This window comes from Monodon monoceros, unplaced genomic scaffold (assembly GCF_005190385.1).
Source record: "Monodon monoceros isolate NGI ecotype Baffin Bay Population unplaced genomic scaffold, NGI_Narwhal_1 Super_Scaffold_3, whole genome shotgun sequence".
Taxonomy (NCBI): Eukaryota; Metazoa; Chordata; class Mammalia; order Artiodactyla; family Monodontidae; genus Monodon; species Monodon monoceros.
The window spans coordinates 43,301,305-43,325,405 of NW_021703780.1; the positions used below are offsets into that span (position 1 = coordinate 43,301,305).

The 24,101-nt window shown below is 37.9% G+C and overlaps 1 pseudogene; it reads left to right on the forward strand.

Annotated features, from left to right (window-relative positions):
* LOC114907566 overlaps window positions 1-16,454 on the forward strand; it is a 40,111-nt pseudogene extending 23,657 nt beyond the window's left edge.
* The last annotated feature ends 7,647 nt before the right edge of the window (window positions 16,455-24,101 follow it).

The window sequence follows — 24,101 nt, forward strand, 5'->3', positions numbered from 1 at the left end:
TTCTCCTTCTAGTACTCCCATTCTCACATGTTAAACCTTTTGTAGTTGTTCCATGGTTCTTGGGTATTCTGGTTTTTTCCCCAGTCTTTGTTCTCTTTGCTTTTTGGTTTTGGGGCATTCTATTGAGACATCCTCAAGCTCAGAGATTCTTCCCTCAGCTATGTCCAGTCTACTAAAAGCCCATTAAAGGCATTCTTCATTCCTGTCACAATGTTTTCTATCTCAATCATTTCTTTTTGGTTTTTGTCTTAGAATTCCCATCTTTCTTCTTACATTGCCCTTTTGTTCTTATATGCTGTCTACTTTATCCATTAGAGTTCTTAGTATATTAATCATAGTTGTTTTAAATCCCCAGTGTGATCATTCCAACATCTCTCCTTTATCTGAGTCTGGTTCTGATGCTTGTTCTGTCTCTTTAAACTGTGTTTTTTGCCTTTTGGTATGTTTTGTAATTTTTCCTTGATAGCCTAGAATGATGTACTGGGTAAAAGCAACTGTTGTAAGTAGACATTTAGCAATGTATCAGTAGTAGTGAGGTATGAGGGGAGGGGAAGCATTCTATAATCCTATAATTAGGTTTCAGTGTTATGTTTGTTTGGATTATGATTCCAGCTGATATCTAATGCAAAAACTGGAGAAAATGTAATTTAAAAACTAACAGGATCCATGTCAAAATGATGTCTGTTCTGACAGTATTTCATATCAGTTGTGCTTCTCAATATAGCATTATTTTACTCCTTTGCCTATTAACTGCTTTGCTCTGGACAATTTTTTAAATCGTGCATAACAATTTCTCTTATGTATGAATGATTACCAAATATACAAGATTTTACACTGTGCCTCTCAATCTGCTTCCATTCTTTGGAATGAATTCCTTTCTATTGATCTATTTCTTATTTTGTTTGAAAGTATGGCCTAGTCTTGATATGCAGTGTAAATGGCTTTTGTTGGAACTGAAGATCGTGCTTTCCAGTCCAGCTTTCCTCTAGCTCTGCTTTCAATTAAAGTTCAATTTTGCTCCATTGTTGGCCACAGTATGAGATGCATTATATAAAATCTAATTTGCATATACTGAAACATTAGAAGCACACCAGAGGCACTTCTTATTATTTAAATTCTAAAATTATTCCCTTATCCCACATCTGGTGGGATCATGTAAGGTTCATTTTTTTCCTATCCTCTGAAATCCCCCTGTGAGCCATTAGTGTTAGATGAAATCATCCCCAAAGACTCTGAAAGGAACTTTATCAAAGAGTCATACCTCTAGCATTGTGCTTTCTTGTTTTATTCACACATAAAAAAGTCAATATTCACATGAACAACTTAGCTTTACTTATTTCTACAAGCACAATGGCATTATATTTATACTTAAGAAAGTGAGAAGGATCAATGATTTCTTGGAATTCTCTCTGTCTCTCTCTGTCTCTCTCTCTCTCTCTCACACACACACACACACCCACACTCTCTCTCTCTCTCTCCCTCTCTCTCTCTCTCTCACAAAGCCTTGTATATATTCCATTTTGGTTGTAACCCCTGTGGTTGCACAAAGCAGAAACCCAAAACAAACAAATTTAACCAAGTGAAAATTCATTGGTTCAAATAACCGGAAACTCCAAGGGCAGATTTTCAGGTACTCATGACATAAGGGCTATAGGTCCAAGCAGTATCTTCAGGCCTCAGTCTCAATCTCTCACTACATTGGACTGGTTTGGATCAGGTGCTTATCCCTGAACCAACCCCTGTGGCCAGAGTGTGAAACCTGTCCATTGAACAAGTCTGGTCATGTAAATCTCCTGAATCCAAGCCCATCCAAACACTTTGACAGACAGTTGGGAGGGGTATTTCCCATGGAAAGATCAAACTGATTGCCAGAAAATGGTGGTATATTGTGGGAGGTACACAAAATAAATATCCACTAAACTCTGTAGACAGTTTGGAGAATCAAGCATTCCTCCAAACCCAATCTGACTCTCAGCCCTCTTATTCAACTATTGTGCTTAAATAAACAAAATGATTCAGTCAAGAAATTAGGTCAGTGAAAAACATTTGAAAACTTGCGCTGTGTTGAAACATAGAGACTCCAAGTATTTCTCTTTTCAAATGGTATGCTGTCATCACACATACCAATGCAGTAGCTCACCATAGTCATCATGCCAGTAAGAGGGTCAGCACCAATGAAAAAGAAGGGTTAATAATTCCAGTCACAATTGAGGCAACATATTTATCTCATCTATCTTCCAAAAGCCCACTAAAATGACAGGAAGAAAAAATAATTTTAAGAATAAACATGGTAGTACAAAGAGAATCATAGAAGAGATGACAGCAGAAAGATCTTAGAAGCTGGGAAGCAGATGGATAAGACTTGTGAAAGGTGAAAACTGGGCCGGCAAGGGGTATGGGATCCAGAAGCAAGTCAAATCAAGGCAGAATGGATGAACGTTAAGGGCTTCGAATGGAGTTTAGGTGGGGAATCAAAAAAGAAAAATCTGACAAAAGTTAGGCAGAGAAATAGACATCTAGACCTGCCTTCCAACCCAGAGTAGCCTGGGGGCTGGCCTTACAGCACTCGGGTAAAAGACAGGAGGTGTCGTCTCTGGAGGCGTTGAAAGAGAGACACTGAAAACATGTGGGCCTCAGGAGAGGTGCATACTGAAAGGTGCATCCTTCCTCAAGAATTCTAAATTTGATTTTTTTAATGAGATAGAATTGACACTGTGTATGTTTAAGGCGTATGTGTTAATTAGATACAGTCATATATTGCAATATGACTACCACCCTAAATTTGACCCTGGATTTCCAAGTTATTATGAAGGTATAGTAGTCAGGTAGAAGAATAGAAAATATTTTTAAAATTTCTTTTATTGACGTATAGTTGATTTACAATGTTGTGTTCATTTCTGCTGTATAGCAAAATTGATTCAGTTTATATATATATATATATATATATATATATATATATACATATATATTCTTTTTAATATTCTTTTCCATTATGGTTTATCACAGGATATTGAAGATAGTTCCCTGTGCTATACAGTAGGACCTTGTTGTTTATCCATCCTATATAAAATAGTTTGCATCTGCTAATCCCAAACTCCTAATCCATCCTTCTTCCACCCCCTCCCTCTTGGCAACCACAAGTCTAGAACATATTTTATTAGCAATTTGTTAGCTCTATTTATGCTTTTTATGTTGATAGAAATGTAGTATGTGGGCTTCCATGGGTACTCTTGCCTCAGGTCCTACAAACAGAGTTCAAAACAAACAGGATAAAAGAACCTTGAGGAACACAGACAGTGTAGGGAACAGAAACAAACAAACAACAACAAGCCACACTGTAAATGACATACTCATAGAGATAGGAAGAGATGCTGTCCAAGAGGTGGAAGGAGCCTGAGCCCCTTCCAGTGGCTGCTTCTCCCTGGCCTGGGCAGAGCCACTGGCTTGAGTGAACAGAGGTCCCTCAGAGCATCCTGTGCTGCCTGTAAGAACATCCCCTTCTGGAGAGATCCCACATGAACGATTGGCACCACCTTCCATGCACCTTAGGGGGTCCCATGGAGCTCTTGTGCTCATGGCAGAAACTATCCCCCCCTCCACCGACATTCCACTACTGTTAGGCCTGAGCCTGTGTCCCTCGGTCACTGAGAAGAACAGCACAAGAACCTCAGCCCAATGGCATTGAATTCCCTAAACTGCTTCTCCCACCCTTTGTTTCCTAGCTGTGAACCTCCACTCTGACCTCTGGAATATGGGATTAGATACAAATTCCATCACCAGCAAAACCCCTACATCCTCAATTTCTTTTCTGAAAATTCCCTTCACTTTCTGACCCTCAAAGAGACCTGGCTCCTCCTAAAGCTATAGCTTTCCACATGCCTGATGCAGGTGGTGTCCGTTTTCCCTCCCACATCCCCTGCACCACGGGGCCTCCTAACCATTTCCATTTCTGTCTGCTCCTGCCTAACACCTCTCTGAAGTTCCTCTGAAGCTCAAGTGTTCACACTCCGTCAGCCACCACCTTTATTAGACTATCCCAAGGTCACTTCCCCTCATTCCATGAAGATCTTAGCACCTGGCTTGTGGTCCCTTTCTCCAGCACTAAACCAGCTGTAACATTTGGCATGTCAGTATGGAGATGGTCTACCCAACACCCTGGCTGCTTGGCTCCTTAAGTTTCCCTCCTCCAAGCAACCATTTCCTCAGCTCCCCTGACCCCAGAACACTTCGTCACTACTCTGCATCCATGCCCTGCTCTCTCACTTTGCCAGCTCTCTCAGCCAAACCCCATTTCCACTCACTCCACATATGCACCTATGCAGTTGACCATGGCTGGAAGAAAATGAGGTAACCAGGCTGACTGACCTTATTTAAATTTGGTATCAGTAACCACACTTGGGCCTTTAGTGCTGATTAGCAGAAGGAACACCCTTCTTTCTTCCTTTTCCTCGCCTACTTTCCTAGGTTAATTTTTCACCTTTTCAAACCCTTGTACACTGTTGGTAAGAATGTAAATTGGTGCAGCTACTATGGAAAATAGTAAGGAGGTTCCTCAAAAAACTAAAAATAAAGTTACCATATGATCCAGCAATCCCCTTCCTGGGAATATACCAAGATAAAACTTTAATTCAAAAAGATACATGCACCCCTATGTTCATAGCAGCACTGTTTATAATAGCCAAGACATGGAAACAACCTAAATGTCCATCAACAGATGAATGGATAAAGAAGATATGGAGAATGGAGCCTGCATTTCCGCAGAGCTGGAACTCTTGGCTTGGGATCTCTTCCCTCCACCATCACTGAACTGCCCCGGAGCCCGAGGGGTGGGTGGCCTCACTGAGGCTGCCGGTTCTGGAGGGGCCCCAGCAGCCGAAGCCATGACAGTTCTGGGGACTGCAGGCCAGATCACTCATCCTGGGGTGAGCCAGCTGCCATGTCATGAGGACACTCAAGCAGCCCTAAGGAGACATCCATGTGGCAAGGAACTGAGGCCTCTTACCTACAGCCACGCCGCACCGCACAGCATGGGGGACCCTAGTTCCCTGACCAGGGATTGAACTCACATCGCCTGCACTGAAACCTCGAATTCCAAAGTACTGGACTGCAGGGAAGTCCCTGTCCTTTATTATAAAATGTGTGAGTACAAGAAGACCTCAGAGCTTCTGAAAGGCTCTTGGTGCTCTAGTCAGGTGTCTGGGCTGTGCTTCTGAGGTGGGAGAGACAAGTTCAGGAGATTGATCCACAAGAGACCTCCCAGCTCCACGAAATATCAAATGGCAAAAACCTCCCAGAGATCTCCATCTCAACACCAAGACCCAGCTCCACTCAATGATCAGCAAGCTACAGTGCTGGACACCCTATGCCAAACAACTAGCAAGACAGGAACACAACCCCACCCATTATCAAAGAGGCTGCCTAAAATCATAATAAGGCCAGAGACACCCCAAAACACACCACCAGACATGGACCTGCCCACCAGAAAGACAAGATCCAGCCTCATCCACCAGAACACAGGCACTAGTCCCCTCCAGCAGGAAGCCTACACAACCCACTGAACCAACCTTAGCCACTGGGGGCAGACACCGAAAACAACAGGACCTACGAACCTGCAGCCTATGAAAAGGAGACCCCAAACACAGTAAGGTAAGCAAAATGAGAAGACCGAGAAACACACAGCAGATGAAGGAGCAGGGGAAAAACTGACCAGACCTAACAAATGAAGAGGAAATAGGCAGTCTACCTGAAAAAGAATTCAGAATAATGATAGTAAAGAGGATCCAAAATCCTGGAAATAGAATGGAGAAGATACAGGAAACGTTTAACAAGGACCTAGAAGAACTAATGAGCAAACAAACAGTGATGAACAACACAATAAATGAAATTAAAAATTCTCTAGAAGAGATCAATAGCAGAATAACTGAAGCAGAAAAACGGATAAGTGACCTGGAAGATAAAATAGTGGAAATGACTACTGCAGAGAAGAATAAAGAAAAAAAAAAAGAAAACAATTGAGGACAGTCTCAGAGACCTCTGGGACAACAATTAATGCACGAACATTTGAATTATAAGCATCCCAGAAGAAGAAGAGAAAAATAAAGGGACTGAAAAAATATTTGAAGAGATTATAGTTGAAAACTTCCCTAATATGGGAAAGGAAATAGTTAATCAAGTCCAGGAAGCACAGAGAGTCCCATACAGGATAAATCCAGGGGGAAGCATGCTAACACACATATTAATCAAGCTATCAAAAATTAAGTACAAAGAAAAAATATTAAAAGCAGCAATGGAAAAACAACAAATAACATACAAGGGAATCCCCATAAGGTTAACAGCTGATCTTTCAGTGGAAACACCCCAAGCCAGAAGGGAGTGGCAGGACATATTTAAAGTGATGAAGGAGAAAAACCTACAAGCAAGATTACTCTACCCATCAAGGATCTCATTCAGATTTGACAGAGAAATTAAAATCTTTACAGAGAAGCAAAAGCTAACGGAATTCAGCACCACCAAACCAGCTTTACAACAAATACTAAAGGAACTTCTCTAGGCAGGAAACACAAGAGAAGGAAAACACCTAGAATAACAAACCCAAAACAATTAAGAAAATGGTAATAGGAACATGCATATCAATAATTACCTTAAATGTAAATGGATTAAATGCTCCCACCAAAAGACATAGACGGGCTGAATGGATACAAAAACAAGACCCATATATATGCTGTCTACAAGACACCCACTTCAGACTTAGGGAAACATACTGACTGAAAGTGAGGGGATGGAAAAAGATATTCCATGCAAATGGAAATCAAAAGAAAGCTGTAGTAGCAATTCTAATATCAGACAAAATAGACTTTAAAACAAAGACTATTACAAAACACAAAGAAGGACACTACATAATGATCAAGGGATTGATCCAAGAAGAAGATATAACAACTGTAAATATTTATGCACCCAACATAGGAGCACCTCAATACATACGGCAAATACTAACAGCAATAAAAGGGGCAATCAACAGTAACACAATAGTAGGGGACTTTAACACCCCACTTTCACCAATGGACACATCATCCAAAATGAAAATAAATAAGGACACACAAGTCTTAAATGAATGAAAATAAATAAGGACACACAAGCCTTAAATGATACATTAAACAAGATGTATTTAATTGATATTTATAGGACATTCCATCCAAAAACAACAGAATACACTTTCTTCTCAAGTGCTCATGGAACATTCTCCAGGATAGATCATACCTTGGGTCACAAATCAAGTCTTGGTAAATTTAAGAAAATTGACATCGTATCAAGTATCTTTTCCAACCACAATGTTATGAGACCAGATATCAATCACAGGAAAATATCTGTAAAAAACACAAACACATGGAGGCTAAACAATACACTACTTAATAACCAAGAGATCACTGAAGAAATCAAAGAGGAAACCAAAAAATATGTAGAAACAAATGACAATGAAAACAGGATGACCCAAAACCTATGGGATGCAGCAAAAGCAGTTCTAAGAGGGCAGTTTATAGCGATACAATCCTACATTAAGAAACAAGAAACATCTCAAATAAACAACCTAACTTTACACCTAAAGCAATTAGAGAAAGAAGGACAAAATAAACCCCAAAGTTAGCAGAAGGAAAGAAATCATAAAGATCAGATCAGATATAAATGAAAAAGAAATGAAGGAAACTAGCAAAGATCAATAAAACTAAAAGCTGGTTCTTCGAGAAGATAAGCAAAATTGATAAACCAGTAGCCAGACTCACCAAGAAAAAAGGGAGAAGACTCAAATCAATAGATTTAGAAATGAAAAAGGAGAAGTAACAACTGACACTGCAGAAATACAAAGGATCATGAGAGATTACTACAAGCAACTATATGTCAATAAAATGGACAACCTGGAAGAAATGGACAAATTCTTAGAAATGCACAACCTTCCAAGACTGAACCAGGAACAAATAGAAAATATGAACAGTCCAATCAGAAGCACTGAAATTGAAACTGTGATTAAAAATCTTCCAACAAACAAAAGCCCAGGACCAGATGGCTTCACAGGCGAATTCTATCAAACATTTAGAGAAGAGCTAAGACCTATCCTTCTCAAACTCTTCCAAAATATAGCAGAGGAAGGAACACTCCCAAACTCATTCTATGAGGCCACCATCACCCTGATACCAAAACCAGACAAAGATGTCACAAAGAAAGCAAACTACAGGCCAATATCACTGATGAACATAGATGCAAAAATCCTCAACAAAATACTGGGAAACAGAATCCAACAGCACATTAAATGGATCATACACCATGATCAAGTGGGGTTTATCCCAGGAATGCAAGGACTCTTCAATATACGCAAATCAATCAATGTGATAAACCATATTAACAAATTGAAGGAGAAAAACCATATGATCATCTCAATAGATGCAGAGAAAGCTTTCGACAAAATTCAACACCCATTTATGATAAAAACCCTCCAGAAAGTAGGCATAGAGGGAACTTACCTCAACATAATAAAGGTGATATATGACAAACCCACAGCCAACATCATCCTCAATGGTGAAAAACTGAAACCATTTCCACTAAGTTCAGAAAGAAGACAAGTTTGCCCACTCTCACCACTCTTATTCAACATAGTTTTGGAATTTTTAGCCACAGCAATCAGAGAAGAAAAAGAAATAACAGGAATGCAAATCGGAAAAGAAGAAGTAAAGCTGTCACTGTTTACAGATGACATGATACTATACATACAGAATCCTAAAGATGCTACCAGAAAACTACTAGAGCTAATCAATGAATTTGGTAAAGTAGCAGGATACAAAATTAATGAACAGAAATCTCTTGCATTCCTATACACTAATGGTGAAATATCTGAAAGTGAAATTACGGAAACACTCCCATTTACCATTGCAGCAAAAAGAATAAAATATCTAGGAATAAACCTACCTAAGGAGACAAAAGACCTGTATGCAGAAAATTGTAAGACAGTGATTAAACAAATTAAAGATGATACAAATAGATGGAGAGATATACCATGTTCTTGGATTGGAAGAATCAACATTTTGAAAATGACTATGCTACCTAAAGCAATCTACAGATTCAATGCAATCCCTATCAAACTACCACTGGTATTTTTCACAGAACTAGAACAAAAATTTCACAATTTGTATGGGAACACAAAAGACCCTGAATAGCCAAAGCAATCTTGAGAAAGAAAAATGGAGCTGGAGGAATCAGGTTCCTGGACTTCAGAATATACTACAAAGCTACAGTAATCAAGAAAGTATGGTACTGGCACAAAAACAGAATTATAGACCAGTGGAACAGGATAGAAAGCCCAGAGATAAACACACACACATATGGTCACCTTATCTTTGATAAAAGAGGCAAGAATATACAGTGGAGAAAAGACAGCCTCTTCAATATGTGGTGCTGGGAAAACTGGACAGCTACATGTAAAAGAATGAAATTAGAACACTCCCTAACACCATACACAAAAATAAACTCAAAATGCATTAAAGATCTAAATATAAGGCCAGATACTATTAAACTCTTAGAGGAAAACATAGGCAGAACACTCCATGACATAAATCACAGCAAGATCCTTTTTTACCCACCTCCTAGAGAAATGGAGATAAAAACACAAATAAACAAATGGGACCTAATGAAACTTAAAAATTTTTGCAAAGCAAAGGAAACCATGAACAAGATGAAAAGACAACCCTCAGAATGGGAGAAAATATTTGCAAATGAAACAACTGACAAAGGATTCATCTCCAAAATTTACAAGCAGCTCATGCAGTTCAATATCAAAAAAACAACCCAATCCAAAAATGGGCAGAAGACCTAAATAGACATTTCACCAAAGAAGATATACAGACTGCCAACAAACACATGAAAGAATGCTCAACATCATTAATGATTAGAGAAATGCAAATCAAAACTACAATGAGATATCATCTCACACCAGTCAGAATGGTCATCATCAAAAAAATCTACAAACAATAAATACTGGAGAGGGTGTGGAGAAAAGGGAACCCTCTTGCACTGTTGGTGGGAATGTAAATTGATACAGCCATGATGGAGAACAGTATGGAGGTTACTTTAAAAACTAAAAATAGAACTACCATACGGCCCAGCAATCCCACTACTGGGCGTATACCCTGAGAAAACCATAATTCAAAAAGTATCCAGTACCACAATGTTCATTGCAGCTCTATTTACAATAGCCAGGACACATAAGCAACCTAAGTGTCCATCAACAGATGAATGGATAAAGAAGATGTGGCATATATATAGAATAGAATATTACTCAGTCATAAAAAGAAACAAAATTGAGTTATTTGTAGTGAGATGGATGGAACTAGAGTCTGTCATACAGAGTGAAGTAAGTCAGAAAGAGAAAAACAAATACCATATGCTAACAGATATATATGGAATCTAAAAAAAAAAAAGGTCTTGAAGAACCTAGGGGCAAGACGTGAATAAAGACACAGACCTACTAGAGAACGGACTTGAAGTTATGGGGAGGGGGAAGTGTAAGCTGGGACAAAGTGAGAGAGTGGCATGGACATATATACACTACCAAATGTAAAATAGATAGCTAGTGGGAAGCAGCCACATAGCACAGGGAAACTAGCTCAGTGCTTTGTGACCACCTAGAGGGGTGGGATACGGAGGGTGGGAGGGAGGGAGACACAAGAGGGAAGAGGTATGGGGATATATGTATATGTATAACTGATTCACTTTGTTATAAAGCAGAAACTAACACACCATTGTAAAGCAATTGTAGTCCAATAATGATGTTAAATAAAAAAGAAGAAGATATGACACTTATTACAGTGTAATATTACTCAACCGTTAAAAAGAATGGAACAATGCCATTTGCAGCAACATGGATGGACCTAGAGATTATCATACTAAGTGAAATAAGTCAGGTAGAGAAAGACACATATCACATGATATCGCTTATATGTGGAATCTAAAAGACAACACAAATGCACTTATCTATGAAACAGAAACAGACTCACAGACACAGAGAACAGACTTGTGGTTTCCAAGGGGTGGGGTGGTGGGGGATGAATGGATTGGGAGTTTGGGATTGATTAGCAGGTGCAAGCTATTATATATAGAATGGATAAACAACAAGGTCTTACTGTATAGCACAGGGAACTGTATTCAATATCTTGTAATAAACCATAATTTAAAAGAAAATATAAAAGAATGTGTATATATTTATGTATAACTGAATCACTTTGCTGCACACCAGAAAGTGACACAATATTATAAATCAACGATACTCCAATAAATAAATAAATAAAAATTTCACGCATTTTCCTTTCTCCTCAAACCTTCAACATCTCCATCCCCATCCTTAACCTCAATTGATGTCCTTGCTTCTTATTTCATCAAATAAAGAGATATAGTCAGAAGAAGGTGTCTACAAGCTACTACCACCAAATCTCCTGGCCTACCTGCATCTGTGCCCATCCACTCTGCCTTTACTCTCATGAAAAACGGATGAGTGGTCCTAGCTCCACTCCAAGGCCAATTCCTTCCGTATTTACGAATTCCACACCCCCACCTACTCAAGAACAGATGTGCTCCAACTGTCCTCTCTCTACTCTGCATCATCAATTTTCCCTCAAATTAAAAATGAGGGCGGGTCAGGGGGAGAGGAAGAGGAGGTACAAACACGCTTGAACTCCTATCTGTCCCTAGTGGTCACTGCATCATTCTGCCACCCTTTCAGCAAACTCACAAAACAGCATCTATACTAGTTGTGTCCAATTATTTTCCTTCATCCTCCCTTGAATCCACTACAGTTAGACTTTGGCCCTTGTTACTCAATCAGAACAGCTTTTTCTGTTGTCAGTGAAATAGTACTCAGTCTTCATTTTACTCCCCCTAATTGCAGCATTGACACAGTTAATCCCTCCCTCTCCCCAGGAACATTCTTCTCTTGGTTTCTAGGACTCTCTCTTAGTTTTCCTCCTTACCTTGCCAACCACTCCTCATCAGTCTCCTTTGCTGGTTCCTCCTCACCTTCCCAATCTCTGAATGTTGGAATGTCCAGGATGCAGTCCTTGGAGCTCTTTTCTTTCCTTCTCTCTAAATGGCATGAACTCTTTTCTTTCCTTCTCGCTAAATGGCATGGGCTATTGATCACTCCTAATTTATATCTCTAGTCCAGACCCTTCCTTTGAAATCCAGACTCATCTATCCAACTGCCTTATTGATAAATGAACTTGGATCTCTAATATGTATTTCAAACTTAACATGATTGAAACCGAGTTTTTTATCTCCCTCTCAACCTGGCTCTTCCTATATTGTCCTCGTCACAGTAAATGGCAACAATTCCCTTCCTATGCTTGGTCCTAAAACCTTGGATCCATTCTTGAGCCCTCAATTTCCTCAGCAACTATTGTCAGCTCTTCTTTTGAAGTATATTCAGAATCTGGCCACTTCTTGCTCTGTTAGTCGGGTCCAATTTACCATCAACTCTTACCTGCACTATTGCAACAGCCTCCCAAGCATTCCTTCTATTTCACCATTGCTCTCCTATTGTCCCTTCTCCACCAGGCAGTCAGAGCCATAGTTTTTTGTTTTTTTAGGTTTTTTTTTTAAATTGAAGTATAGTTGATTTCCAATGTTGTGTTAGTTTCAGGTGTACAGCACAGTGATTCAGTTACACATATATATACATGCTTTTTCATATTCTTTTCCATTATGGTTTATCACAGGATATTGAATATAGTTCCCTGTGCTATACAATAAAACCTTGTTGTTTATCCATCCTTATATAATATGTTGAACAGCTAATTGCAAACTCCCAGTCCTTCCCTCCCCTACCTCTCCTCCCCCTTGGCAACCACAAGTCTGTTCAGAGCAATAATTTCCAAGTGTAAAAGTCAGACCATGCCTTCCCTGTACTCAAAATCCTCCATGATTTCACACCCCTGATTCCTCTCTGACTTCACCTCTGATCACTCACCCCCTTACTCATCCCGATCCAGCCACACTTGTCTCCTTGACTTTCCTTAAATTTCCCATATCCCCACCTCAAGACATTTGTACTTTCAGTTTCCTCTGCCTGAAAAACTCTTCCCCAATATCACATCTTGCTTCCTCACTTCTTTCTAGTCTGTTCACAAATCTCACCTTGCCTTTGAAACCTGTCTTGACTTCCCCTCTTGCCAGTCACTCTCAGCCTTCCTTGACTCTGCATTTTTCTTCAGAGACTTATCACTACCTGATTGACACATTGAATGCTTTTGATTGTGAGCTACTTTTCGATTGTAAGCTCCTTAAGACAGAGATTTTGTTTGTTTATTCATTGCCAATTCTGTAGTGCCGAGAATAATACCTAGGACATAATAACTGATGCTCAATTAATATTTGTTGAATGAAAATGGTTGATTGAAATTAAGTTGAATCACCAAAGTGAGAACAAAAGAAAACATCTAGAAAATGGAACCAAAATGCTGTTGAAAGTTAAAATATGACTGATGGAATTAAAATCTAGTAGACAAATTTGAAGATCGAGTGGAGAAAATTTTCCCAGGAAAAAAAAGAGACAGGAAATAGGAGAAAAAAGATGACAAAATAAAATGAGCTGGATAGAAAGGAAAATACCCAATACTGGGAATTCCAGAAAATGAGATAAGAGAAGAGAAGGAGAAGATGATCAAAGAAAGAATTCAATAAATTTCCCAGAACTGAAGGACATGTGTTTCCAGAATAATTTTTGCATCAAGGGAATACAAAATTACACAACACTCATGTAAAGATATTGGTCTATATCCAACAAAATATATATACATTTACCATTAGACCAAGCGATCCCACTCCAGGGCTGCATCCAAAAGAGATGTTTGCAAATATGCCAAATGACATACGCACAAGGATAATTATTATAGAGTTATTTGTAGTAATAAAAGACTGATGACAATCCAGATGTTTATCAATAGGAGAATGATTGAATAAGCTATGTTATCCAGTTGTAAGTAAAAATTTTGATCATTAGAAGAAATGCAAATATGAATGGAAAATTGGATAATATTAAGGCAGCATTATTTAGTTTTATACAGGTAATAATGAAATCATAAATATGTTAAAAGAAAACTCATCTCTTAGAGAGGCATATTAAAGAATTTATGGGTGAAATAATGGATATCTTGCATTACCCTTAAAATATTCCACAAAAAAATTTAAAAGAAGGGGATGGATAAAACATGACAGGCAAAATGTTGTAATTATTTAATCTATATGATTAAACATGATTGTATGTAGACATTCATTATACTATTATCTTTACTTTTGCATATATTTGGAAATTACTGTAATAAAAATATTTATCTCCAAACGCAATGGATTTTTTATTACCACCCTTAATGTACATTATCCAAAAATTAGTATATACTAGAGACAAAATGAAAGTCCTAAAAGCTGAGAGGAAGAGTGAGAGAGAGAGAAGGTGGGGGAGGAGAGAGAAAGAGAGAACAGATCACATAAAAAGAATCAAGAATTTTAAAAAAATTCAATCCATTAAAAAAAAAGAATTACAATGGCACTGGGCTCCTCAATAGCAAACTTGACCCCAGAAGACAATGAAGAAGTGCCTTCAAAATTCTGAGGAAACAGCTCGCAGAATGGAGAAAATATTTGCAAATCATATAACTGATAAGAGACGTGCTCAAAATATAAAAAGAATTTCTACAATTCAACAATATAAAGACATATAACCCAATTAAAATACCAGGAAAGAATTTAAATAGGCATTTCTCCAAAGAAGATGTACAAATTTGAAAATAAGTGCATGAAAAGATGCCCAACATCATTAGTCATTAGGGGATGCAAATCAAAACCACTTGAGATACCACTTCACATCCACTAGGTTAGCTATAATGAAAAAGACCATAACAAGTGTTAGCAAGGCTGTGGAGAAAATGGAACCCACATATATTATTGACAGGACTGTAAAATGGTACAACCCCTTTGGAAAACATTTTGGTGGGTCCTCAAACTGTTAAACATGGAGTTTCCATATGATCTGCAATTTCACTCCTAGGCATAGACCCAAAAGAACTGAAAACATACATCCACATAAAAATGTGTACTTGAATGTTCATAGAAGCATTATCTGTAATAGCCCCAAAGTGGAAACAATTCAAATGTTTATTAAATGATAAATGAGTAAACAAAATTGCAATATCCTCACAATGGAATATTATTTAGCCATAAAATGGAAAGAATTATTGATACTACAACATGAATGAACCTTTGCTAACATATGCTAAGTGAAAGAAGCCAGTCAGAAAAGAAGCACATATTTTACGATTCCATTTACATGAACTGTCCAGAATAGGCAAATTCATACAAATGTAAGGATGATTAGTGTTTGCTAGGGGCTGGGGGAAGTGGCAAATGACTGAATGATTCAAGGTTTCTTTTGAGGGTAATGGAAATATTCAGGAATTAGATAGTGGTCATGACCACACAACCCTATGAATATACTAAAAACCACTTGATTGTGTACTTTAAATGGATGTGTGAGTTATATCTCAATAAATCTGTTATTTTAATATTTTTGAAAGCATGACCACAGATGCCAGTGGGGTCTGTGGCTCAGTCAGTTGGCATCCACTCTTTGACTTCTCTGCTGACCCACCAAACTTTTTAAAAGATGTTCAAGCAGGCTGCTCAGTTTACTTACTAATCCAGAATTTTTTAGCGATTTTGCATTTGTAAATCTTCCCAATCAAGTCCAGTGAAAGTGCTTTTTTAGTTCATACTGATGATTAAAAATCCATGCTCATAGACTACCCTTGACTGATCTCCAACACAAAATAATTTTACATGGAACAGAGACAATTGAAAAAACTTTCCAAATCGAGGCTTAAAGAGTTAAGATCAAAGAGAGAGAAGGGGTCAAACTGTGACTTACAGCAGTGGTTACACCAAGATATGGTGATATAGCCAACTGCAGGGTTGAATATTATCTCTTACATTGATAAGCAGTTCAAATGTTATCTGTGTGATGAACATGTATTGAACAGACGGTCATATCACAGAGAACACGATGCATTGTTGTTTTTATACTTTCATCTTTTGATCATGAACTTAAATTACTTGAAGCTAAATTTATGAAGATAATACACATGAACTATTGTATCTGTAATTGCAAAAGTTGACAACCTTAGTGATAAAATGACCGCCATTGAAGAAATAGATTCTTGATAAAATTGAAAAACATAACATCAAAGTTTACCACTTCCTAGGAGAAGAATCAGATGAAGATGAAGAGTTTAAAGATCAGACTAGGCTCCCTCGAGTCTCGGATTCCAATTTCTGCAGATAGACATGAATGGCGAGGGGTTAGAAGTCATTGCTGTCCGTGGGGCTTTGTGGGCATGAAGACCCCAGGACAACATGACAGTAGCTGAGCACAGAACTCATCGCCCACCCGCAGACCTCAAGGGGCTAACCCAGGACTTTCACTATGAAAGGCTTAAGAGAAACAACAAAAAAGCGAGGATCTGAATAAAGACCACACCTTGCTGGAAATGCTAGTTGCATGCAAGAGATGAATGCAAGTGAATTTCATGAATGCAGACACAGATGCAAAAGCAAATGCAGGGTGGAAACGGAGATGGCTGTGCTCCTGAGCACCTGTGTAAGGGAACCGCCAGAGCAGGAATGTTGTTATTCATGCAGTTGTTGGAAGAATGTTCATCCTTTTAACAGTTCCTGTGGAATTTAATTTTGCTTTCATTTTTAGATGAAAGATAACAGCATCTTTTTTTCCTAAAAAAGTACTTTAACATTATTCATCATTGTTATGTTTTTTAATTGTGCTGTAAATTTCTTTTCATTTTTCTTCCTATTTAACCATGAATGCTGGAATTGGTTTTCAATAACTGCTCAGACAGTATCATTAATAATTAACTTCTTTGAGGTCAATAGACCTAACTAGCTAATCATTGATTAGAACTATTGATTTATATCAAGAAAAGAAGTTCATTAAGTCAGACAGAGAAAGGCAGATACCATATGACATTGTTTATATGTGGAATCTAAAAAAATGATACAAATGAACTTATTTACAAAACAGGTATAGATTCACAGACATAGAAAACAAACTTATGGTTACCAAAGGGGAAACAGGGTGGGGGAGGGATAAATTAGGAGTTTGGGATTAACATATAAACACTACTGTATATAAAATAGATAAACAACAAGACTTGTACGGGCTTGTACAGGCTTACTAAATACAATTAAGAGTTATACCGTCTATACCCTAATAAAGATTGAAAATTTACATTCCAGTTTACTATTTAGCTTAAAGAGTTTAAGTCTACTTCCATATCTATAGAGCCTATTAAGGCTAGATGGGCACACCCCATCTTTCAGGTCATCCTTAACCCCTTTGACCTGAGAGAGGAGACTTAGCTGCTTCTTTAGTTCTTCAATGTCTTTTTCTTGCTCTGTATTCATTATTTTGTAATATAATGGAAAAAAATCCAAAAAAGAATATATATAGATATCTATATATATATATATAAAACTGAATCACTTTGCTGTACACCTGAAACTAATACATTATAAATCAACTATACTTCAATTAAAAATTAAAAAAAATTTTTTTAATTAAAAAAAATTCATTTTAAGTTGTTTTTGAGTGGCAAGGCGTCTATCTACTGATACAGAAAGACTAGCTGATGGGACCTGGGATGAGGCCATCACTGAGCACGCAGTCCCACTTTGTCTCTTCCTTGGTTCTTACTGTGTATGTTTGAGCACAACACTTAAAGCCAGCTTGCAGCTACCATTCAACACAGATAATTTACCTATACACTTATCTGCTTACCAAGTAAAACAATGGAAAACAATATAATGAGAAAAATCATACTTAAATAGCTTTGGAGAAAAAAAAAGAGGCTTCCACGGGGTAATTTTAAAAGTACTCTGGATTCTGATGCCAAATAATTTTAAAAGTTAAAGCAATTGGAGTAAACTCATTCTAAGCCATTTTTAGTTTGTAATCTTCTAAAATGTTTATTCCTCGAAAGTTAATATTGGTTACATTGTGCTACAGAAAAAAGTCAAAATAGCTTATAAGCTCCAATTATTGGATTTTAAATTAGGATTCTTACCTACAAAATGAGAGAGCCAGTAAACTATATTTTCATTAACTAAATTTGAATATAATGTTCTCTCTTTTAAAAGAATTTTAAAAGCCTTAATAGGCCTGTTGCAAAACCATTTTAAAGATCAGTCTCAGCATTATTCATTAGGTTCATTTGGGGGTTAGTCTTCAAGATCCCAGACCCAGGATGCGCTTGTGGGTTTGGCCAAATGGAGCCCTGGTACCTACAAAAAGGGACTTTGTTCCCTTTTTGGATAGTTTTCTGATGGAATGAGATTAGTAGTGATCACTGTGTCGTGTTTGGATGGTCTCACCCGTTGTCATCCGCTGTTATTTCCTTCATTCTGAGTAATACAAATTTTTCCATATGTTGTCCAAGAATAAGATGTATCTGAAATCAACGCCAGTAGATTTCAGGTGCCAAAGGTCAAAGGTACTGATGTTCACCTACTGTGGGCAAAATGTGGCCTTTTTCCTTTTTAGTGTACCTTACTGTGTAGTACACTAATATGTGAGTTGAAATTCAAAGTGTTTGCTTTCTTTCAACATTTCTACTGATATTTTCAAGTTAGTCCCCCAAAATTGATATAATAAGGGAACTAATGGGAGTAAAGACAGCAGTGGGTGTTGGTTTATTTGCATTTTCATTTTCATCAATGGGAGGTATAGAGATTGAAAAGAAGTTCAATTTAAGGAGAGGGTGGGAGTTTTGTTTTATATTTGGTCAAACCAAAACTAAAAAAAGGATAAGTTAAAAATATTAGCTTTGAACGTATACTACTTCAAAAATACTCACGTTTCTCATTAATACTGCACATTTTTCCTCGAGTAACTATGAATGGTCAAATGTGATATGGTTTCCTTTTACGGAACTTTTTAGCATTTACCTTTAGGAACTCTATCAATATGTTATATTTGAGTTATTATGCATGTTCTTACAAGAGGAAGTATTCTATGACTTCAGTAGATTACATAGGTCAATTTTTAAAATTATTTTGACATTTGTTAATTATACTAAATTGTTTTATCTATTTGTAAATGACCACTATAAACTAAGCCTTGTGACGCTCCAGTAAAATTACTACTCAGCAGAAGTTAACATTTAATCATGTTTATGAGGGTGAGGGAACCTATAGTTTTTATGTCATTGTTTTGCCGCCTAGATTTAGAAAAATGATTTTGTTCATTATATTACATTATTTTACCAAGATATTACTAATATCTACCTATAAAAATGTACGTTGGAAACTACTTATTTTACACAAATGTATATCTACTAAACTTTTTAATCAATAAAGTACTGTTGTTTATATATTTTCAAAAGTTCTGAAGGAAAATCATTTTAAACCTGGAATTCTAAAATAAGCCAAACAATTGTGAGGGCAGGATTAAAATATTTTCAAACATGCAAACTCTCAAAACATTTATTATGCATGCAACTTTTCTTGGAACATTATCAAAAAATATGTTATAATAAACCAAGGGAGCAAACCAAGATAATGGAAAGCCTAACTCCGTCCAGCAGGTGGTCCAATCAGAAGAGAGATGAGAGGAGTGCAAGGTGATGACGAAAACAGATCCAAGGGCAACAGACCCAGAGATTGGCCATGGACAGAGGCTCTGGGAGCTTTTCTCCAAGAAATGATAATCGTGATGGATGACCTGATAGGTAAGGATGTTTTGAGAGAAGATCCATGTCTCTGGAGCGAGTTTTGGGGATAAATTAGAAAAAGACACACTAAAAAATTATTTTGAGGATGTTTTTCTCGAACACTAAAAAATTTATTAGCTCCAAGAGAAACAAATTTGTACAAAATAAGAAATGTGATCACAGCATACTATGTGACCCAGGTATGAATAAAATTTACATGGGAATAATAATGGAAGCAAAGAATATTGAGCTAACCAAATATTGTTATATAAGTATATTGGAGGAATGGGGGTGGGTGGTTGTGCGAGTGTGTGTATACTTGTGTGTGCAAACACCTGCAAGACCCCTGCCTATCTGGGGGTGGGGAGAGCTATAACACCTATATCCTCTTCTGTAAGTGGACCGTCAATAGGTAACAGCTAACACTGCGAAAACCAAGACTCGCAGTATAGTCATTTTATTTAGAAATATGGAGGTAAACTCCAAAAGAAATAGCTAAGAAAGTTGAAAGTGCTTGCTCCTGTGAAGCAGAGATGGGGGTGGTGAGAGGCAGTGCTTTATTTTTATAATGAACATTGTGGAGCTGTTTGACTTTGAAAATAGGTACAACTTTGATTAAAATATAAATTTTTAAAAGAAACATAAATAAATATATACACACATGTATGTGCGTATACATATATATATTCAGAATTCACTTAATTCTAGCCACAATTCAATATTCAACTTTACACAAGAAGAGAGAAACCTTAAAACAGAAGCTCAGAATGTCTTGACTATGTCTTTATTTTGAGAATGAACAGGGACTCCTTTCAGAATCTGATGTAAATGAAGATCTCTCTACCAAGAAAAAATGAACTCAAAATTCCAGACAGTTCCACAGACTTCCTGAAGCCCATTTATGGATCTTCTGGACATCTACATATCACAATTTAAGAACCCTTCCTTTGGGCTTCCCTGGTGGTGCAGTGGTTGAGAGTCCGCCTGCTGATGCAGGGGACACGGGTTCGTGCCCCGGTCCGGGAAGATCCCACATGCCGCGGAGCGGCTGGGCTCGTGAGCCATGGCCGCTGAGCCTGCACGTCCGGAGCCTGTGCTCCGCAATGGGAGAGGCCACAACAGTGAGAGGCCCACGTACCGCAAAAGAAAAAGAACCCTTCCTTTGAAGGAAAGGTAATAAATACGCAGACACCTGAAAGGGCTTTACTGCTCCCCCAAGGGGCCTTCCTTGGTGGGGACCGTGGGCATGGGGTATGCCATTACACCTTCTCATGCAGGTCACCCTTCCAAGCAGATCTCAAAGGCAGCCAGACTCTGAGCCTCTGAAGTTATTTCCTGCCCTCAGTGGTTCTGAGACCTGAAGACAGTTTTCCTCTCTTTGTTTCAAGAATGAAGGAAAACAATTCACCTCTACCTTGGACATCTGATCGCACAGATCTGATCTCTACGCATTTCCTCTCCATTACCAATGCTGTTGAGTCAGAAAGTGTTGGTGCATGGTTTCATCTTCTGGACCCAATTTGGCCATAAAAGATGAAAGAAACCAAAACCAGATTCTTTTCACATTAAAAATGATGAAGGCCCCATGGAATCTGGTACATGAATGTTTGCTCTTAGCATTTTCCCCAGATTTTGAGTCATTTGCAAGGGTCCATGTTAGGGTTGTGAGACATATTAAAGACACACACAGACAAAAAAACCCACTAAATTAAGAAGCATTAGGTGAAGTTCTAGTCCGCAGTGGCTTTGAACCAGTGAGTTTTCACAGTTGTACATTAACTGGCTGTTGAGTAAGCCACCAATCGCTCTCTTTGGTGATCTACAATTCACATACAACCTGCTGCCAAAATCAAGGGATGCCAAATCACGTTAGTTATAAAATGCAGAAGAATATTTAAGGTGCTCTTTTTTGCACGTTGGCAGGCATCCCTACCTAAAAGAAAGAAATTAAGTAAGATTTTGCCAGACACACAACAGAGAAGAAATTTTTTTTATTTTTCAGCCTTTCTAGAACTGGTCAATTGCAAAAACTACCCTCTCCTCCCCAATTATATTTTGAAAAAGGTAAAAAGCTACCTCAGAAAGTACTAGTTTTCCATACTTGAGCCTGTAGTCAATTGAATTTCACCAAAGCCCTCTCAGTTTCTTTGCTCTTTTCAATAAAAGCCCTTGTAAGCAGGAATATACTGTGAAATTATTTTTCACTATTAGTTAAGAGGCTTCCTTTAATATTTTTCCACATTAAATAAAAACAAAGACTCCCAAAGGAATTAAAAAATAAGTAAGAATAAAATCAGAAAAAGCACATATTAGTCACATGCAGAGTCATAAGGATATGATAAAAGGCATGTCAAATGGTTTAGCACTTAAGAGGTACTTCTGTAACAGCCATTTAGAGGAGAGGGCTGTAAGCCATCCCATACCTGTAATCACCATGACCTTCAGAATTATGGGTCAGAACCCAGACAGCCCACCTCGCAGCCAACACGGCATTAATCAGAGGCAAAGTAGAAGTGCATTTTTAATTCCATCAGTCATCTTTTAACTGATCTATCTCAGTACCCAGGACAGGATAATTTGCAAGAGGGTATTTAATAATACTTTTTAAATAGTGGGGAAGGGCAATTGGAAAAATAAATGAAATCTTCCATTCATTCAGAAACTCTATTTACACTAATGTCATTAGCACCCCCTTCCCCCGAAGCTCTTTCTCTACTTGTCTTATTTACTGGTTTGCTAACTGAAAGATGAATTGAGGCTACCTAATTAGAGTTAATTCTAGAGTTAAATCTAGAGTTCTAATTAGAGTTAGAACTCTCTCCTGGATGGCAGGACCAAGATATACATTTACTTCAGCTCTGTAATCCCAGTGTTTCAGTGTCTTGCCTAATGCTCCTCGACTTCAAATGTTTAACAGACTGTTTTGTCTCTTTCAGACCTACACACATACACCTGGAACACTTCAAGAACTCTATTTAAATTTCTTCTCTTCCCTTGATGGTCCTCCAAGGGCACAGCTGAAGCTCTTGGTTGCCTACACTAAACCCCAATTTTATCGGAATAACCTGCTTCTGTCAAAAAGCCAAAGGCTTCACCAACCTTCCATGGCAATCCCGTCCCCTTGCTATTGATTGCTTTAGGAATGGTCTTATCATGCAATTTTGGCCACTCACTCACCAAGAGACATCTGCTGGAGTTTGCATGGGAAGACGTGCTCTTCAAAAAACATACAGAAAAAAAGGCCCACATTTTCTCTGGGCAATGTCTGGAGGTGATGCCTAGGATTGTTGTAGGCTCTTGTTACCCTCAATGGATGGTGGGGCCAAGAGGGTCACAGACAGAACCTAACAAACAGTGTCTGAAACCTGCCCTCCCTCAGGACACCTTGTGATGTGAATTAAGGAATTCCCTTATTCTTCAAGACAATTAGGTTGGGGTTTTCTGATCCTTGCAGCAGACAGCAGCCTGACGTGTTCAGAGGGTAATCCAGAGGACCTTTACCCAGGGGACATTCCTCTTTGGGTCTTTGTTCTTTGCTAGTATTTTCACAATCCCACCACCAGGGTATAATAAGTAGCTAAACCAAAGGGGAAAACATCCCTAGGCCACAACACTCATAAAATTTCCCTTAACATCATCTGAAATAGGGCCAGATTTCTTGAAAAAAATCTCAAGATATATCTTTGGGAAAAGCTGGGAAACTAAGTTATAATAATTACCAATGATGTCAAGTAGCACTCCTGCAGAGTTAGTTTGTGGGCAATAACCATTTGATTAATTACTTCCATTCACGTTGAGGGCTTAAAGAAAAAAAAGTGACAATACTTTTTTAAAAAGAACTATCCAGAAGTGATAGAATTAAGGATAAAGTAGGGAGGCATAAATTTAAAAAGAAAAAAAGCAAATATAACAAAAGGATAGAGTTCTCCCCAACCAAGAGAAGTTCACAGAGTTTGCTTAAGAGATTTCAATTCTAAATAAATCACATTTTACAATCACCAGTGGAAAAGGGCAATAAACAACTTAATCACCAGTTTCGTATTATCAACATTGAGATCTACAATTTATGCTTCTTTAAGTGGACTACTGAACATGGTCGGGGTGTCTACAGAGAACTGGGTCAACTTGTTGACACTGGCAACAAGGCTCACAAACTATAATGTATAGAATGGATAAACAACAAGGTCCTACTGTATACCACAGGGAACTATATTCAATATGCTGATAAAACATAATGGAAAAGAATATGAAAAAAAATATATATATATAAAACTGAATCACTTTGCTGTACAG